This window comes from Cibotium barometz, chromosome 27, assembly GCF_041138505.1.
Source record: "Cibotium barometz isolate CiBa-2024 chromosome 27, ASM4113850v1, whole genome shotgun sequence".
Lineage (NCBI taxonomy): Eukaryota > Viridiplantae > Streptophyta > Polypodiopsida > Cyatheales > Cibotiaceae > Cibotium > Cibotium barometz.
In genome coordinates, this window is record NC_141072.1 from 3,109,861 (window position 1) to 3,126,114 (window position 16,254).

At 36.3% G+C, this 16,254-nt stretch overlaps 1 pseudogene; it reads right to left on the minus strand.

Annotated features, from left to right (window-relative positions):
* Nucleotides 1-2,749: 2,749 nt before the first annotated feature.
* Nucleotides 2,750-3,589, minus strand: LOC147623001 (uncharacterized; annotated as a pseudogene).
* Nucleotides 3,590-16,254: the final 12,665 nt, after the last annotated feature.

Consider the following 16,254-nt stretch of genomic DNA (forward strand, 5'->3'; position numbering starts at 1 on the left):
GCATAGGACAGATCCCTTTGTGGAAAAGAAAGTTTGTTTTTATTATTCCAAAAGAGTAATTCCCACCATTTTTTGCATCTAAAAGAAATATTCTAATTACTCCATGTACATATTCACCTATGGATATCACTGATATTAATTATTAAAATTGATTTCTATGCATAGAAAGATGCATAATGGAAATTTTTTTATTATAAAAGTGTTATTCTTATTAAATTTAGTTCCCCCCTTTACTTTGTTAAGCAGCATAGTGATGAGGAACCCTACTCATAAGACCACGATATGGGGGCAGATGAAGATGAAAAGGATAAAGTCGATGTTCTCAGTGTGGTGTCCCTTTCCAAACCACCTGCTCGCCAAAGGCCCTCTATTAAGAGGGATTTTGATTTCTCAACAGAGACTAAGGAGGAGAAAGGGCCAATTGGGTGACATAGAGATGCAAAAGAATAAGAAGAAGAAGCATCAAGTTCTTAGCACAGACAAGAAGGCCAAGAAGGAGGAAATTGTTGAGAGCAATGATCTTGCCTTAATTGATGAGAGACTTTTTGATTTTGTTTATAACGCTAGAGCTACTTAATGACTTTCACATAATTGCTGAGATGTTTAACAAGCCTTTGCCAGTAGAGTCGATTTTGGACCAGCATGCAAAGTACCTGTCAAAACAGAGGGACGGTTTTGAAAGAGTAGTATCCAAAGGAAGGCTACTGCTGCTAATGGATCAGGCTTATGTGCACTTGCTTGATTATGCACCAAGCAAGAAGGCAAACAATTTTTTATATAAGAAGTACCAACAGCAACTCCCATCTTCCTACAAGCCTACTTGGTGTACCATGCACATGAGTTGCTGTAGGCTATTGTATGAGCCATTGGGATTCCTCTACTACTTGCACTGCCTCTATAAAGCACTTCCTAAAAGGGGTGAAGATCTACTCTATGAAGGTATTATTGAAGATGAGATTCCCCAAGAAGATGAGTTACCTTCTCAAGAGGCAAAAGTTAAGGAAGAGATAGAACAAGAGGAAGAGGAGGCCAAGTCTATGGATATTGTTACTCTTAAGACGTGCATCATACAGAAACCTCTGGATGTAGATCTCTATAAAGTGGACCAGTGTGGTCTAATATTGCTAGTACTCATAGAATTCATTGTGGATAACAAATGTTATGTACTCTTATCTGACATTCAGAATATTTTCAGTCTTAGGAAAGATTTTTCTCTTTCTGCTATTGCCAAATTTCCGGAAGAGAGAAGTGGTTTTGTCTCAGAAGATGACAATGATGACTTAGCATTGGAGGAGAATTACAATAGTAAAGAGTGTCTCAGCATATGTTTGAGCAAAGCACAAAACTTCAAACATGAGGGCTTTGTGCCAGACGATAGAACCTTCATGGAGCTTCAGGCCAAATATGGCTATAATAAGTTGAATGACTCCACAAAGGAGTGGATGACTCCACAAAGGAGTGGATGAATAGAGTAGGAGAAGATAGCAAAAGTTCTATTAACCTTTGGCAAGACCAATTGTTTGTGATGGATGAGACTCAGGTTCTCTATATATATGTGTGTGTGTGTGTGTGTGTGTGTGTGTGTGTGTGTGTGTGATGAAGTCAATGATGAATTCTTGGAGTGGCATAAAAGGGAGTACTGAGACTGAGGCGTAGCTCTCTCTCACTACCTACCCAAATTGTCTAAGGCAAAGATGATAATCCACCACAATGCTATGAGCTAGGAAGGGAGAGTTGCAAATTTTTTATTCAAGACATTATCCCTATTTCTAGGTGGAACAATTATTCCTGAAAGTTATGAGAAGATTATTTTAATAGAGAAGTCCACTTCCTTAGAAATTTTTGGATGCTACCTTGGTTATGCCAGCACCCAAAGGGCTTACTTTTATACCTATGTTGCTGTAGCATTGTCTCTAGGCATAGAGAACCCACAGGAACTAGAAGAGTATGGAAAACATCGTTTGCTAAGGTATAAACAAAAGCCATAACACAGGAATTACAAAATTCATTAGAATGGAAAGATACAGAGTGTAAAAGGCTTATGTTTTACATCTATCTGTCCAATGATGATTAACAAAAATCTTTTGTTCTCTCCATTTGTTTTGTGCTTGTATGGCATCTGAGTTTTTAAATTCTTCGGAACACTTCAATCTCTTCCTTTCCATATCTGTGAGTGTCTGCATCAGTTTGGATGACCTCAAGGTTTCTTTTTTGTGTAGTTGTTGCAGCATCCTTCTATAGAACCATTGGAACACTTCTTGTAGTTTGCCTTACTTTTTCCACCACCATGTTGTGTGTGCCTGAAATATGTGTTTCAGGCCATATAGTGTGATTTCTCAAGCCCTTGTGTGTTTCAAATGCTAGGATCTCCATAATTGTTGATAAAGTAAGACGTGATTGCAGAGAATATACTACATAAGAAAACATACAATGTAAGTTGTATCGATGGCTAGGAAACAAGAGTAAGTTAGAAACATACCATGTAGTGTGTGTAATGTTGGTGTCAGTCCAAGCAGCTCTAAATGCTTTTTTGAGTTGTCTTGAAAGCTCTTTTGTCTTGCTGGGAGTAGTTGACTTTCTCACACATTTGGAATAGAGTACCAATTAAATAGCAAACATCTGCTTTGACATTCCTTGAAGCACCTTCCTGGTCTTTCACTACATTATGCAGCTTTTTCCACTGTTGGTATTTGATTCTGCTTGTATAGGTTGTTGTATATTGCTTTCCTGACTTTGTGGGTTTGTGTTGCTAATTATTCATTGGCTTGGAAAGAAATCTTCTTGCCTTAACACATCCAATAGAGGGCTTCATTGGAACTTCCTTTTCATTAGATGACTTTTTAGTGTCCTTTAGAATCTGTACATTACCTCCATGTAGTCCAATTTCAAATAGCACCTTCTCCAATGCACGGATGGCTTCTTTCCTCTCTACTACATTCTTGATCTTCCAAGAAAAGCCAATGTAGAGATATACCAATTTCTCTATGATACAACACAAAGCATGAATCGTGCATATATGCACATTGGAAAGAGGAATCTCAAACACTGGTTTAAAGTTTTCATCCAAAATTTGTTTGTTCGGTGGTCATCTCCACCACCACTTAGAGTCCATCACCCTTACTACAGAGTCTATGCAGTAAAGGCATGGAGACTTTGCATTGGCCCCTATGCTGCAATTAAATAAGCACTTGAGAGTCTTCAAGTTACCCGCAAGATGCCATTGAACTTGAAATTCCCCCCTTTTCTCTACATGGAGCATCCTCGTTGCATTCATCTGTTCTTTGATGAGATTAGGGATATGTGTATGATGAAATACCCAAAACAAGGATTCATGGTCCTCTTTCTTGACCTCAAATGAACCTAGCCACTAGATGTTTGTCTCAAATTGCACGCTAAAATATATTGGATCATCCATATTGCAATTAGAAAGAGCCCTATTCATAAGTGTTATTGTGACCCTTTCCATCTTTTTCTCCTTGATAATCTCACACTCATCAAGCTTGATGACAAATTGAAGTACACCTCCTGTCTCCTCAAATGTAATATCATAAAACTCCACCATTCTCTTTTGCAAGAGCTCCAAGTCCATGAATATATTGTTGTGCTCATTGTAGAATATGCTGCCACCTTCTCTCTTAAACTCTCCTACAATGTGGTATGAGTGACCAACATAGTGAAGTTGTTCTATGTTTAATTCCTCCTCCCTATGTCTCCAAACTTTTGTAGGTGTTGGAAGTAGATTTACTTTAATGCCTTTGGCCTAAAGGAATGATGACACTGACTTTTGGATGGCACTATAACCCTTATGACTGACTTCCACTTTAATCCATGGCGAATTGAATCTCCGCAGCCAAAACTATATTGTTGGTTACAAATTCATCCACTATATCTCGTTGAACCACCTTGAACTTCTTCTCCTTTATCATTTCTCTTGCCATTCTTGATGTTACTATAATGATTTCAGTTGCTTTGCTGGATTAAGATTGGGATTGATATTCTCTTTATCAGGATGTATGACAACCCTACAAATACAACACTACTCATTACTAACATAGAGGACATGTAAATCACAAAGCGGCCTCGTAAATAAAATAATATTAATTGCCAACATAAAAGACATGTGAATGGGAATGCATTGAGTGCAATCTTACCTTATGGATTGGATTCTCTTCTTCAGGCCTCCAAAATCGGGCCTCAACTTCTTGATGTTTTTTTAGCTTTCTTCTCCGTATGCACGGTCCAATGCTTGTGTCTTTTTCTCTATATTTGCGGAGGTGTAAGATTCCTCCCTCTAGCTTTTGACGTGTACAAGTGTAAGAACCTCCCCTTTTGATCTTATAATTATTCTCCTCTCTAAAATAAAAGAAAGATCTTGTTTTACCCTGTTTTGGCCTAGAGAGAGAAAATGTCTAGAGGGAGGTAATCCAAAATTGAGATATTTTTGGATATAAAAATCCTCCTAGTGTCTAAAATGGTTTTCCCTAACACAAAAATTCAAAAAGAACTTTCCAATGTGCAATTGGAATTAATTGAAAATAGGTATAAGGGACCTTAGCCTAAGGGTCTAGATTTTTCAAAAAAATTTGGATTATGGTCCAATTAAGGTTCCGATAGGCCAATAGGATCAATCCAAGTGTGGAGAGGAGATAAATCCAATTTTTAAAAGAAAAATACCCAAAAATGAGTAAATGCCCACATAAGATGAAGAGTTGACTGAGTACAAGGTTTATTGGTAAAAAAACTATGAATATTACTTAAAAAATGAGATATTTTGGGTATAATGATACATTTTTAACACCTTGGTAAGGAGAAGGGGGCTCTTCAAGGAGGTGCCTATTTCACATGTGTGGAGGAGTTTTAAACTCAAAAATAATGAGATATTTTTATCTCTCCTCTCTCCTGGATCAAACCAAATAAAAAAGGGAGCCAAACTGGGCCAAATCTGTCCAAATTCAGCCAAGCTGAACTTGGAAAATTCTAGAAACTATTTGGACTTGGTAAGAGGCCTCCCTCACCTATAAATAGATCCTTAGCCCTTTGCAAAAAAATATGTGAACTATACCATGCCAGTATTATACTGAAATAATGATATTTTCTATTATCCTCTAAAAATCCTCTACAATTTGAAGAGATTAGAGCTTCTCTCTCTCTTCAACCCTCTTTGGAATCTTCATCAACATACTAAACCAATTGATTGGTTGGGGGCCTATCCAATGACTAAAGAATCAAGCAAAATAGAAGGTAAAGTGTGATTTATGGTCTCGTTTCTTAATCTCTAAATGTTTCTCACTTCTCAACCCCTTTCAAGCTTGAGAAGTATTCAATGGAATGGATCTTTAATGCAATTGAAGCTCTCTAATGAATTTTAGTGATAAATCTTATAAAGTTTCCATTTGTGCTTAAATTAAAATATTTTTTAAGCATATCTCTCTCTCCCCAAAAGAATGGTCATTCTTATGACCTATTCTATATTCAATTAATGCTTCTCATGGAGAAATTCTCTATTCTCACAAATCAAACTCTAGGCTTGTGAAGCTAGAGGTTTAAGTAAATTGTTTTCATACTTATATGCTTGAAAAATATGGTAATATTATGGGATAAATCCATAAATTGGATTTAATGCAAAAAGATAGTTATACTATCATAATTATTTTACTGTCTTATTCTTTTCATAAAAATTAAAAATTGCTAGTAATAGCAGCAAACGGAGCTATGGTAAAAATTTTAAGAAATTAATGCATAATTCATTCTTATGTATAACGTGAAACGAGGACTTCCTATCATATTCATTAATGCATGAAACGAGGACTTCCTATCATATTCTAGGACTGAATATCCTAGGTTAAAAGAATGGTTTTTGTCACATTCAATGGAAAATTAATTTTTAAATTTATGCGTAATTAAATAATTAAGAAATGAGAAAATTATGATAATTATATTTAATGATAAAAGAGGAGTTCCTATGACATTTGGAATTCAATCAATTAGATGGGAAAAGAGAAATTCCTAGCATATTGGAATTATTGAATATTTTATTTAAATTCAAAGATGAGTTTTAGATAAATTTATTTTATCTATGAGAAATATTTAGATGGCAAAAGAGGAATTCCTATGACATTTGGAACTCAATCATTTAGATGGAAAAAGAGAAATTCCTAGCATATTGGAATTATTAGATATTTTATTTAAATTCAAAGATGAATTTTAGATAAATTTATTTTATCTATGAGAAATATTTGAATGGAAAAAGAGAAATTCCTATGACAATTGGAATTCAATAATTTAGATGGGAAAAGAGAAATTCCTAGCATATTGGAATTATTGGATATTTTATTTAAATTCAAAAATAAATTTTAGATAAATTTATGATTAGACTCTTCAATAGAATGAATGTGTACATGGTTGTTCTCTATTAAAGTGTTCTAGAAATGAGTAAGTTGGATATGAGGCAGCGTGAAAGAATATGACTCGCTATGGCGAGAGAAGGCTTGCATTTGTCTTTTGAAATTGGAGATGAAGGTTCTCATTCCCTCCAAACTATCTTCCGTGCAATAACATCCTCCTCTCTAAACTAACTTTATTCTTGGAGTTTCGAATGTATCATTTCAAAGAAGGTTCCAACGAACTTTTTTATGACGGCTGCCTATGAGAAGATTTACCTCTCTAGCTTAGAGACTACACTTTTACGACTTTTACGTTCTCTTTATTTTAACATTTCAAGATTTTTTTTAGAGAGAGAAAATAAGAATCGATGATTTTCTTACCAGCCCCTACAAATGACCTCCAAAATGTCATAGTGTATCTAATATCCCAAACAATTCTCTCCCAGTATTTTCATCATTTTGGGCATGTAAAGATGAGTGTGCATGCGCAATTGACAATAGTGAAGCTACGATCAAAGGCACACTTTCCTATAGTTTGTTTTTTTATGTATGTATGTATAGGTCCATCACATTGCCTAGTCCATAAAATTAGGATTAATTTTTATCCATATACTAATTTTTAACTTAGCTAACTCTAAACTAGACTAAATTAAACTAAACTAATTAATACTAATCAGGTTATAAATAGTGATTAGAAAACAAATCAAAATCTAAACACTAATTAGATTTTAAACTAATTAGAGTAATTAGAGAGAGAGGGTTTGTGTGTGTGTGTGTGTGTGTGAGAGAGAGAGAGAGAGAGAGAGACAGAGAGAGAGAGAGGGGTGTGTGTAGGTGTTTGAGAGAGAGAGAGGTATGGAGAGAATAGTGTGCGTGTGTGTAGGTGTTTGAGAGAGAGGGGGGTATGGAGAGAATAGTGTGTGAGTGTGTGTGTGTGTGTGTGAGAGAGAGAGAGAGAGAGAGAGAGACAAATGGGTGTTCTCGATCTAATGTGCTCTGGCTGCCCTCACGACCACGCACGTGTGTTGTAGATATCTTCTTGTGCTGTAGATATGCCAATTTCAACGTTGATATCAACCTAAAGACCCTCCTCGGTAAGGTCCTTCTTGACCCGTGCACTGGCAAGGCTAAGTTTGCCTCCTCTGCCCCAACCTGAGGAGATGTTTCTCAAAACAGTCGCACCATAAATAGCGTAAGGATACAAAAGCCTGTAAGGTTGAGGTATCGGGTTTACAGGCTTGTTTCTCAAAACATTCGTAGTGGCCGCCTGAGAGCTTTTGCCGTTGTTCAACAAACACGGGTTTACAGGCTTGTTTCTCAAAACATTCACGGCCTGAGAGCTTTCGTCGTTGTTCAACAAACACTGGCTTGAGAGCTACTGCTATATACTCTTTCCTTCCTTGGATATTTGATGGCTTTGAGCTCTCTCCAATCAGTGCCAATTGCACCTTGCACAGAGCCGACACATGCATCTCTCCGCGTAGCCTCATGAACAAGCGTGCACGGATGCCCTCACGATCAACTGTGCGCTGGCTTCTCTAGCTTGTCACCGAGTGCACCCAACCTTCTCTCACCGATTTTCTTGGCTGTAATTGTGGTCGGCCAAAAAAATCTTAGGGCTAGCTAATGTTAGTCTAGCTACATTGATTAGTTCAACTAAGGTTAGCTACATTGAAAGGCTAGTTGAATACATTAACTAAGGTTAGTTGCATTACTTTGCCACCACCACAACCACCTAGAGGTTTCTTATTGAATGGACAATTATAAGCAAAGTGGCCAAGTTGATGGCACTACTTGAAATAGGCCCCTTTTTGAGCCTCATGGGTCATAGAAGAAGGATCCAATCGAGGTTTCTTTCCGAGAGGTTTCTTTCCGAGAGGCCTTAATTTAGATTGCTCATTCAGGAATAGAGACTTGGTCGCTAGGTCTCTAGATTGTGTGACTTCTCTTCAGTAGTTTCTTTTTACTTTTATATTCTTTTTCTTGCATCCACTTTGCTATTCAAAACTACTCGCAATATTGTTCTAAGTGGCTACCGCCATATCATCATAGGTAGGAGAAAAGTGTAATGCTTCCTCAAATAAAGTTATGGTATTCCACCACACCTAGCAGCTATTAAGGGTAAGCCCCACTGTGTTTAACATTTTAATTAGAATTATTCCATGTATGGTATATGAGGATAGACCCCTCAAACACTAGGAACGAGGCTAGAGATGGCCTTTGTGAGACTCTATAGGAGGAAAATCTAATAGTTGCATCTAATCCACATCACGATTTGCATGTGGATGATGAGCATATGCATAACGTAAATAACCCCTCTAGAGATTGTCAAATGAATAATTACCTTCACTTCATCAATGATTTTGAGCAAGTTGCGGATTTTGAGCAAGTTGCGGACCTTTTGGCTTCTTATGTGTCTACTTGAAACTTATATACCCCATAAGATTTTTTTAGAGTCGAGGCACTAGACCATATTGATTATGATTGCACGTATTTAAAATCATCTAGATATTTCATCATCTACCATTACTCTTGTTGGTAGACCTATTTGACCACCTACATCTAGACATCATGCATCACAAGAAACTCTTAATGAGATGTGAGGTAACACACATGTTGTGTTCAAGAACTTGATTATATTGGCAATGGGAAGTGTTAGTCAGCCTTTGGGTATGGCTAACATTTTAAAAGATTAAAAACCTCCTACTTATAGTGGTAAGAGAGGAGTAAAAATATAATTAATTTTTTTCTAAATAAGTGGTTTGATTTGCATGACCTAAAGATTAAGGATATTTACACCTCTTAAAGTTTCGTATCACTTTAAATGGAAAGACCTATTAAGTGGTAAATGAGCATGATCAGGATTTGTTTGCAACCATGGATATGGGACTTGGAAGAGGCCATTTAGTATGCTCAAATCTTTGACAATACTTCGCATAAGACCAAAAAGTCTCAATGCCATGGATACAAAAGATAAAATATCATTTCAGCCATGCGAGAAGGTAAAAAGGGTAAGAATAAAAGCTAACAAGTGGTCAAGCCACACAAGATATTTAAAACATGCCTATTTTGAAAGTTACAGGAAGGATAATCTATGTTTTTATTGTATGGAACCTTAGCACAACAGGGTAGATTGTCCAAAGCTCAAGTGGGAGAGGGTTTAATTGACAAAAATAAAGACAAGGAGAAATAAATGTGCATAGTGCAAATGTGTTTGCTTGAAACAGATAGGTTTAATGAGGTCACAGTTAGTTATTTGATGTTTCCCATGCATGTTGTGTCACTTAATCTGTGTTTGTGCCATCTTTTGGGCCACATGATTTAGTTTGTTTATATGGTACCATTCACAAACATAGAGTCATTGCCATGATAGATAAGCTCATAACACATAACTTCTCGATCTTCTCCTTGGTTTTAAGAGCTTAAACTTACCCCATACATTAAGTAGCCACAAGTATATGTGGTATCATTAGCTAATGGTGGTTATGATTAGGGCGTTTGGTACATGGCTGTCTTTTATGCAAGGTTATGACATAGTGTTTAATTTTTAGGGATGCATGCATCCATCCCTCCTCACATCAAGGCCTCTCATCACCCTGAATGAAGGGGAGAATGGCACAAGTACGAGTCTCCCTTACATTTGAGCAAGAATGGCAGTGGTGCCATTCTCCCGCAACCTTGATCTATGAAGAGCAGAATGGCACCACTGCCATTCTCCCTCAAATTTGATAGGGAGAATGGGAGTTGTGACATTCTCCCTAATACATTGAAATAAAATCAAGTGAGAATGCCAGTGCCTTTCAAGTAATATAAGAAGAATAACACCACTACCATTTTTCCCTCTAATAAGTCTTTCTACTCTGGTTGAATGGCACTGCTACCATTCCCCTTGCTTACATTGTTTGGAGGGTATAATAGCAATAGTGGCATTCTTCTCATAATCAAATGTATGTATTTGAGTGGTGCCATTCTTAAGGGCTCTCATCACATTCAAGAATGAATGACACTTGTGCATTTCTCCCACCAACTTGATGTCATTCAAGAATGAATGACACTTGTGCATTTCTCCCACCAACTTGATGTATGTAAAGTAGAATCGCACCACTGCCATTCTCCCTTGCATTTAAAGAAGGATTGTAACAGTGCCATTCTCATGTCATACCATCACCTTTAAGGGGGGAATGGCACCACCACTACCATTCTACCTTATATTTAAGGGAGAATGGCACCACTCTTGTTCTCAGACCCTCGCATCACCTTAAAGGGGAGAATGGCACCACTGTCATTCTCAAGGCCTCCCCTCCCATCACCTTGAAGGGGTCGAGGGAAACACTGGAATTCTCCCTTACATTCAAGGAAGAATGGTAGTGCTGCCAATCTCAGGGCGGCCTCCCATCACCTTGAAGGGAGAATGGCAATGGGGGTGCCATTCTCCCTCACATTGAAGGAAGAATGGCACCACTACCATTCTCAATGCCTTTCATCACATCAACTTGAAGGGAAGAATGGCAGTACTACATTCAAGGAAGAATAGCAGTGGTGCCATTCTCAAGGCCTCCCATCACCTTGGTTGAAGGGGAGAATGGTACCACTACCATTCTCCCTTGGGAATGGCACCACTCCCTTACAGTCAAGGGAGAATGGTACCACTCCCTTACAGTCAAGGGAGAATGGTACCACTACCATTCTCCCTTGGGAATGGCACCACTCCCTTACAGTCAAGGGAGAATGGTACCACTACCATTCTCCCTTGGGAATGGCACCACTCCCTTACAATCAAGGGAGAGTTGCACTACTCCCATTATCCTCAAGGTAGTGGGGTGCCATTCTCCCCTCCAAAAGATATATGCAAGGGAAATGGCAGTGGTCCCTCTCTCCCCCATTACATCAATTTGATTATGAGGAGAATGGCACCACTTCCATTATCCCTTTTAATTTAATGAATTATTGTCTTGAGAATGTTTATTGAATTTATTTGGGATACATGAGTGTTTTATCTGATTTTAGTTTTCCTTACAAAATAAACAAGACCATGGCATTTAGAGGTGGGGACAAAATAAAGATGCTAGTGGGTAACGAAGTTGTTACAATTGGTGCAGTATGTGTAACTGACCCATAGGGCTATTTCAGTGGTGTGAAAATAGGGATAGACAATGTATCAGTGATAATGGAAAAGGTATTAATAATGACGTGCTATTACCTTTCTCCACTATGGATGCAACGACAATTGGTGAAGAAATTTGGAGTGTTGTCAAATGGCCTAAGACCTCTCTCTAATGTGTTGGTGTAGCTTTGGATGAGTCCATGGGTGAAGAGACTATATGCTTCCTTGGTCCCTCATCCACCGTACCCAGAAGCTCACCATTTATATCGAACTAAGGAGGCTGGTCAAGACCTCAGTCGACCTTGCTATGCAAGACATCCTCCATTGACTCTCCGCCAGCTATTGCAACTTTATCACTTAGGTCTCAACGACCTCATTCACAAGATGGTCAAAATGCTTCCCCAGTATTCTTGACATAAAACAGTCATTTAAAAATAGGTTTCATAAATACAGTTTCTAAAAACAAACTCTCATCTTTTCACATTGTTCCACATCATTTCTTGTTATTCCACATTCTTCTAAATCAATTCACTTTGCTTATTCCACATCTAGTCATGTCTATTCACATGTCTATTCACATCATCCTTCATCCATTCTCATCCAATCACATCATATTACATCTCATCACATCTATCCACATCACATCCATTTACATCTATTTAGATCCTCATCACATCACGTCACATCCATCCTCATCGCATCACATCCATTCACATCTACCCATATCCACATCACATCCATTCACATCACATCTCATCCATTCACACCTACCCCAATCCACATCACATCTCATCCATTCACATCTACCTAGATCCACATCACATCACATCACATCTCATCCATTCACATCTATCCAGGTCCACATCTCATCACATTCATCCACCTTACATCTCATCCATCCATCACATTACATCACATCCATTTATATTCATTCAGATCCACATCTTATCACATCACATCCATCCACATCACATCTCATCCATTCACATCACATTCACATCCATTTACATCTCATCATATCACATTCACATCACATCATATCCATTCACATCTACCCAAATCCACATCACATCTCACATCACATCACATCCATTTCCATCTCATTACGTCACATTCACATCTCACCGCATCTCACCACATACATTCAGATATCATCACATCTCATCACACCCATTCACATCCCATCACACCCATTCACATCCATCACATTCATTGCATCCACATCACATCACATACATTCCATCCACATCTATCCATATCACATCACATTCATTTCATCCATATCACATCACATTCATTCCATCCACATCACATGCATCCACATCCATCCATTCATTCACATTCACATCTATCCACATCCATCCATTCCTTCACATGCACAACTATCACTTCAAAGCACATTCTCATCCATCACACCCATTCACATCTCATCACTTTCACATAGACATCTATTTACATCACATCCACTCACATCACATTCACATAGACATCTATTTACATCACATCCACTCACATCCACTCACATAGACATCTATTTACATCACATCCACTCACATCACTTTCACATAGACATCTATTTACATCACATCCACTCACATCACTTTCACATAGACATCTATTTACATCACATCCACTCACATCACATCACATTCACATCTTATCATATCGCATTCACATCTCATTCACATCTTATCACATCGCATTCACATCTCCTCTATGATCACATTCACTTTTAGTACCGTTTTCTACTTTCAATACCGATAGAACTTTTCTAAGTTTTTGCCAATTGCTTGGCCTAGTTAAAGGTACTTTTTCTCAATCCCATTGAATCTACGTAGTATCAGGTTTAAAAAGGGAAAATAAACCTTATCAGAATTGAATAGTAAAAACTAAGAAAGAGCATTTACATATTGTATTTTCATTCCTTAAGCTTCATTAATGAGAACTAAATCTAAACTTTGGTTTACTCATAAGATCCTCGATCCTCCTAGGGATTCGAGATTCCCTTTTTCTATTATCCAAGTTTTCTCGATGGATATTTTCACATTCTTTCTTAAATTTCTCAATTAAGATATATTCAATATTCTTCTTTTTGAATAAAAGATTCATGGGATTTCTTTCTCTATTAACATATATTCAATATTCTTCTTTTTGAATAAAAGATTCATGGGATTTACAAAAAATCAATTCTACCCATATTTCCCATAATAAAAATAATAATACTCAAAATTTCACTTTTGATAAATACTCATAATTTGAATTATGCTAAAAATTCCTCTTTGACCATTTAATTACTTGGATCTCAAATATCATGGGAATTCCTATTTTTTCATTAAAATAAATTTACCAAAAAATACTCTTTTCTCATAAATTAATTAATTATGCATAATTTTAAAAAAAATATTTCTCATGAATATGATGAAAATCATTCTTTTTGCATAGGATGTCCAACCCTAGAATATGGTAGGAAATCCTCTTTTAGCATTATGCATAGAATAAGATATGTATTATTTTCTAAAAATTTTACCATAGCTTCGGTGCTATTATTATTGATAATTCTCAGTTTTTTTCTAAAAGAATCAAATTTTGTAATGAAAATATGATAGTAGTTCCTCTTTTATGCTTTAAATCAACTATGAATTTAAATCATAACTTTAACCATAAAATTAAACATAACTATGATTATCCCACTAGATTAAGCTAATTTCAACTTTCTTCTTTTCCCAAATTGTTAGGATAATCCATTTCTCATTTACAATGAATTAAAGTAGTTTTTAACTACTCATAGACAATCTAAAAGAATTTACCATTATTTTAATAGCACAAAATCATGAAAATATCATTTTCTTACTCTCTAGCTCCTCAAGCCTAGAGTTTAGCTTTGAATTAAGAGACTATCATTGAGAAGCATCCTTTTCCAAGGGATTTATCCAAAAAGATGGCTCTTCTTTTAGAGAGAGAGATTTACTTAAAGAAAGCATTACAAATAAGCATAAAGATTAAATTTCTCTTAATTAAACATTAAGACTTTAAGGGAAAGCTTGATTTAAATTAAAACAATAATTTAGAAAGCTTCTCAAGCTTGAGAGGGATTGAGAAGAAGAAAGTTATTGAGAAAATTAAAAAAAAAACATTAAAATTTAATTTTACCTCCAAGTTTGGCTTGATTCTCTAATTGCAGCAGTGAAGCCCCCGACCAATCGACCAATCGATTGGTCCACCAAGAGGAGAAGAGCAACTCCAAGAGTTGTTGTAGAGAGAGAGAAGCTCCAAGCTCTGGCAAGAGAGGAAACTTTAAGGGATAATAGAAAATATGATTATTTTAATATAATACTGGCATGGTATACCTCCAATATGCAAATACAAAGGAATAAGGGTCTATTTATAGGTGAGGGAGGCCACTAACCAAGTCCAACTGGGTTCTAGAATTTTCCAGGTTCAGCTTGACTCAATTTGGACAAGATTTGGACCAATTTGGCTCTCTTTTTTATTTGGTTTGATCCAGGAGAGAGGAGAGATAAAAATATCATAATTTGATTTAAATTGAAAACCCTTCCACACATGTGAAAAAGGAACCTACCTCAAGATTCCCCCTTTCCTTACCAAGGTGTCAAAAATGCATCATTATTCCAAAATATCTCATTTTTTAGTAATATCTCATAATTTTTAACTAATAAACCTTGTACTTAGTCAACTAGGCATTATCCTGGGAGTCAAGATTTTTTTGAAATTTTAAATTAAGGTTCCTATGGACCAATAAGATTCATCCAAAAGTAGGGAGGAGATAAATAGAAGAATAAAAGGAAAATCCCCCAAAAATGAGTAAATACTCACATAAGATGAAGAGTTGACTAAGGACAAGGTTAGTAGTTAAAAAAGAGAGATATTCAGGTGAAATGATGCATTTTTGACACCTCAGTATATGGGGGAATTCCCATCATGAAGGAGGAACCTATTTCACATGCTTGAATGAGTTTTAAACTCCGAAATAATGAGATATTTTTATCTCTCCTTTCAACCAGATCCAAAAAGTGAGCAAAACGGACCCAAAAATGATCAAAAATTGACCAAACTGATCTGGAAAATTCTAGAATCAGTTGGCTTGGTTAGAAGCTCACTTTTTCCTATAAATAGAAGCCTTCCCATTTGTTGAAACTCAATAGTGTTTTGTACTATTACCCTGCCTCTCCCAAGTGCCAAAAACTGTGAATTTTACATAATTCATTGGTTTTTGACCTTCCCTCTTCTAAAAGATTGGTGGCCACTCTTGTTTCAAACAAGACTAGAACCCTCAAACCATCAAGCCAAAGGAAAGCTCTCAAATTATCAATGTAAGTTGGAGATTCTTCTCTTTTCTATTTCTTTTATGGTTTTTTATGATTTTTGTCTTCTCTAAATTGAATGGATGTTATGCCTCATTGAAAAAAGGCAATCCCCTCTCTTCTTTAGTAAATCCAACCATTCTTTATCCTAGATGATTGATTATTGGATGAAATCAAGTTTTTCATAATGTTCTCTTAAATAAGTAGAAAATGTTTACACTAGAATGATTTAAATACTCTTGGTGAACTTCTAATTAATTTTAGTGAGTTAAAATTTGAAAAATGGTCAGCCATACAAAGGAGGTTATGGCAAAAATTTTTAAAAATTTGTGAAATAAATTTCATCTTTTATTAATCAAAAAGAGTAATCCCCATCATTAGAGTCTTCTAAAAGTATCATTTTCATTCATGCATAGAAAGATGCATATTGATTAATTTTTATAAA